At 35.0% G+C, this 5,035-nt stretch overlaps 1 long non-coding RNA gene across 1 annotated transcript; it reads right to left on the bottom strand.

Moving 5' to 3' along the window:
• Window positions 1-1,274: 1,274 nt before the first annotated feature.
• On the bottom strand, window positions 1,275-4,573 carry LOC120092073. Its single transcript, XR_005485899.1, has 3 exons — window positions 4,058-4,573; window positions 3,701-3,809; window positions 1,275-1,487 (listed from the first exon to the last, which is right to left on the bottom strand). It is a non-coding gene; the product is annotated as an uncharacterized LOC120092073 (long non-coding RNA).
• Window positions 4,574-5,035: the final 462 nt, after the last annotated feature.

Here is a 5,035-nt window from a genome sequence, read left to right as displayed (position 1 = left end):
TGGCATAAAACACTAGTAAACATCTAAATTATTACAATAATAATTTAAAAACAATCTTGAACTAGACTCAAACACTTCGAACCAGCTCAAGTCGCTTGAACTGGCTCAAAAACAGAAAAACCAAGCCAAAACTGCCCAAAAATTAGTCAAACTAGTCAAACCGAATCAGTCTAGACCATCTAGACAGGCTGAGCCATCTTCAGCTGAGCAAACATGGGCAGATAGGTTAGGCATGAGTCGTATTCGGGTTGGCTAAAGTTGTTGAACTGGCACGTGCGTAGGTGGAACTGATGCGGAGCCGAGTCACGGACGAAGCGAGTAGAGTAGCTAATGTTGGTGCAGGCACGAGTGGAGCAGCTAACATAGAGCCGGGTTGGGTCATAAGTCGTGGATCGAGTCTAGAGCTATTCTCGGTCTGGAGCTTTTTCCTTCAAAATTAAGGTTGTTCTCTTTACCGGAACCAAGCAATTACATCCTAAAACCAACTCCAATGACTCTAGCAAATTTACAAACCCTTTCTGAGACATTAAAGCTCATTAAAAATCAAGAGATTACAATAATTATTATAAAAAATAAAGGAAATAAAATACGCCAAAAACTAAAAATCCATTTTAGCAGACATGCATTCATCACACGAATTAATATCCACCAATTCAAAATTAACCAAAATTGAGTACTTTAAGCATGCTCTGACACCGATTGATGGAGTTAACTATTAACGAGCGGAAGCAATTTAGATCTTAAGTACTCTAATTAAGTTAATTTCATGGAAATAAGCATGCAATTTAACACAAGATAAAGGGATTAAGAGAATACAACCCTTGTAGCCTAAATTCCTTCTTGGTTTTTTATCAATTCTTCTCATGGACGATTCATAGACCACCACGAGAGTCTTCCTGACTATTAGAGATATCTACGGGTTGGGGCGGGAACGGGGACCCACCCCCGTCCCTGCCCCTTATACCATTCCCCGTCCCCGCGAATTTCCCCGTGGGGAACAGGGCGGGAATTCCCCCTAGAGATTTCACGGGGATCGGGTTCCCCACGGGAAAAAATTCTCCGCCTTTGTAATATAGACTTTTCCGATGCAATTTTAATTGAAACAAAACATTTCTTAATGTAAATTTCAACAGAATATTATCAATTTTTCTATTAAAAACATCCATTCATAATCCATCAATTATTCCCATTAGAATTCAACATAAACTTAAATAATAAAAACATCCATTCATAATCCATCAATAATTCTCATTAAAATTAAACTTAAACTTAAATAATAAAAACATTCATTCATAATCCATCAATTATTCTCTAAAGTTCAACTTAAACTTAAAAAATAAAAACATCCATCCATTATTTTAAGAAAAGTTACAACATGACAATAACAAAATATTTGTTTAAGACATAACATGACAATAACACGACAATAACATAGCCAAACCAAGCCGTCATCAACGAATTTCATCCAACTTTGTAAGGGATGATTCCTGGAAAAAAAAAACACAAATATTGTACATATTAATATAAATCAATATTAAATTAATAATAATAATACACAAATTTATAACTTACATCATCTAGATCTCGATTCTCAAAAATATTTTCTAAAACTTTAGCATCTATATGAGTATGCATATCTATTTAAGATATGTAAAAGGAAAATTAGATATCAAATTGTAAATAATAAAAGTTTATTAAATAAATTAAAAAATAATACTAATTCATATATTCCGCCCATAACCAATGTTGAGTACACATCAAAACTTCCAATAAATTTTCATGAATTTGAGAACGATGTGTACCTACATGTCTACCACCAATACTAAATGCAGATTCACAAGCAACAGTAGTGACGAAAATGGCTAGAATATCTTTTGCAATTTGATACAAAATAGGATACTTCACTCCATTCAACTTTGCAAAATGTTAAAATCATCCGACCGAGGCAGAAGAGACTCATCCAAATAATGATCCAACTCTAATTTGACATTATCAACATCATTTTCAACATTATTAACAAATTCTTCAAACTTGAGATATCGATCTTTCCTATTAACAAGACAATTGAACTACTACTTTCATCTCGCCTTGAAATCAAAGAAGTACCAATTGTAGATGTAGAACATTGAGGTTCTTCTATTGTTCTTGAATTTGAACTATAAAACTTCATCAAATCATAACGAGAGTATCTAATGCGTTTAATTTCAATAGTATGATGAGATCCATAGATTTGAGGAAAATAAAACTGGACCAATCTCATTTTAAACCTAGGATCTAATATTGTAGTTATTGCCAACACACCATGAATCACACTCCGATATTTTTCAAACTTAGCAATCATTCTTGATGCCATTACTTGTACCTCCTCAACATCAGAGTTAAGCTACTTAGAAAGTTCCAACCTAATTTTACAAACTTCTTCAAAAAAGACATTGGAGGTTGGATAACTTGACCCAGAAAACAACTCAGTCATCAAGTAAAATGGTTCTAATTATCACACATTTCTTTTGCAAAATTCCAATCAGTATCTGAAGGAAGACAAGTGTATAGTGGTTCACATTGTTTTAGACGAGGAAAAACATCCTTGTATTCCAAAGCAGTTTTGAGCATCACAAAAGTTGAACTCCATCTTTTGTAACGCAATCAAGACTTAGTTTTTTAGTGCATGGAATTTGTAATTGACAAACTCCTTCTTCAAATTTTTCCTTCCTTTTTGCAAAAGAGTCCAAAAATGAACAATACCTCTAATATTCTCTATACCATCCAAAATTACAACCAAACCATCTTTCACTATCAAATTCAAAATATGTGCACAATAACGAATATAGAACAAACTTCTGTGCAACCACAGTGTCCTTAAATCTAACTTCCTTAATAAAATGTCAACCATTGCATCATTTGTTGAACAATTATCTATTGTTAAAGTAGATAATTTACGATCTATGTTCTAATAAAAAATACACTCCATTAATACTTCAAAAAATAATTGTCCAGTATGTGGATGTGACAGGTGTATAAACCTAGTATATTAGTATTATGTAATAATATGTTAAAATAAAAAATACCAAATGAACAAAAAAAATACATAACAACATAAAATATTTAAATTATCTTAAAAGTCTGTTTTGCAGGACCCAAAAATCATCAATAAAATGTGTAGTGATTGCCATGTATCCTTTCTTCTGGCTAGATGCAGTCCACATGAGCAACCCTACTTCTATTGTTTTTCAAAAACTTCATTGTTTTAATTCACTCATCTTCATAAATTTTTATTATATCTCTCCTCATTGTGGTTCTTGAAATCATCTACAATAACAATTGAACATTAAAAAACTTTCTAAATCCTTTGTGTTCAACCATGTTTACTGGATATTCATGTGAAATTATAGCACAAGCAAGATCTTTTCTAGAAGCTTCATAATCAAATAGGGTCGGATTTAGGACTCCTTTTCCTTCATTGGTTTTAGTGGGTCTCTTTGTCTCCGTAAGAGATAAATTTTGAAATGGTCATGTAAATGTTTTGTCCCAGTTTTAGATTCCCTTCCTAACTTTTTTCCACAATAATTATATATTGCTTTCATGTTGTCATTTATTTTTTGTCTTTTATAATGATTCTATACTACTAACGTCAACCTATTACTTTTTAGTACATCCTCATTATCATCGGTATCTAATGTAATAGGTGTAGATTGATCATTACCACTAGAAACACTATTTATTGGGGTTGATTCGCTCATGTTATAGATGTTGAAGTTGAACCACCTTGTTCTAACTCATTATTATTTGATTGAGTCATTTTCAAATTCCACCTACAAATAGTCAAATAGTAACAAAACAATCACAAAATCGAACAACTAGTCAATTTCAAACATACAAAAAATCAAATTCAGATTTCTAACAGATCAGATCAGAGATCAAAATACCAAAAATCGTACATACCTTCGGAGTTCTAATGATTCAGACATACCAAAAATCAAACAAATAACTATAACTCATTTTATCTTCTACACAAATCACAAATCAGATCAGATAATGGATATTCAAATTTCGAACATACATTGGAACGAAAATACGTCGGCAATGCTTCAGACGATAGACCTGACAGAGGGACACCAAGGAAAACTGATCGAACGTCGGTAAGGGAGCAAGTTTGGTGGATGGATGGCAGACTGGAGTTTGGTAGGTGGGATGGGTGACGGCGATGGGGGTGAGGCCGTGAGGGTGAGATGAGAACTCGAGTCAGTGTGAAGGAGAGGAACTCGTGAAAAGGAGAGGTGATGTGAGGCGGTGCTTGTGAGGGAGAGGGATTCAACTCGTGAGAGGGAGAGGTGGCGTAAGGGAGAGGAACTCGAGTCGGCAGTCGAGAGGGGGAGTGAGGGTAGATGACACGTGAGGCGATGACTGTGAAGGAAAGGGACTCGATGAGGTGAGGGTAGAGGTGAACCGAATCAGCACTCTGCACTCGGCTGAGTCACTAACGTGAGGGAGAGGGAGGGACTCGGGGCAAAGGTGACTGTGAGGCGGCGTGAGGGAGTGGTGAGTCGTGACTTGTAAGGCATGAGGGAATGATGAGGCAGAGTAGAGGGAAGGAATTCATTTTAGTTTAGGGTTTAATAACAATTATATATATATATATATATACTCGGGGTGGGGGGTAGGGGGAAAAATTCCCCATTCCCAATGTATTCGGGATTCCCCGCCCCGTTCGAGCAGAGCCCCGCGAGTTAAGATGGACATCTCTGCCGACTTTTCTCAAGCCTTAGAATGGGATGGTGGGATTCGGTGAGTGACCAATTCGGAGAGAAATTGAACAAAGGTTTGAGGAGAATTAGGGTTAGGTTTTTTCTCCTAAAACCTCATGAATTTTCAATTTTGCCAAGAGAATTAAAATTCATAAAACTCTTTTATTTACAGGAAAAAACCTGTAAATCATGAAGTTTAAAGTTAATGAGAAATTAACACTCAAAATTCCATTAACTCTTTAGTGGAAAATAGTGGGATTAGTGTCTTCAAATGGAATCAACATCTAGCAATA

Source organism: Benincasa hispida, chromosome 11 (genome assembly GCF_009727055.1).
Source record: "Benincasa hispida cultivar B227 chromosome 11, ASM972705v1, whole genome shotgun sequence".
Lineage (NCBI taxonomy): Eukaryota > Viridiplantae > Streptophyta > Magnoliopsida > Cucurbitales > Cucurbitaceae > Benincasa > Benincasa hispida.
The sequence above is the reverse complement of the archived record's forward strand: the minus strand, read 5'-3'. Positions and strand labels throughout refer to the sequence as shown.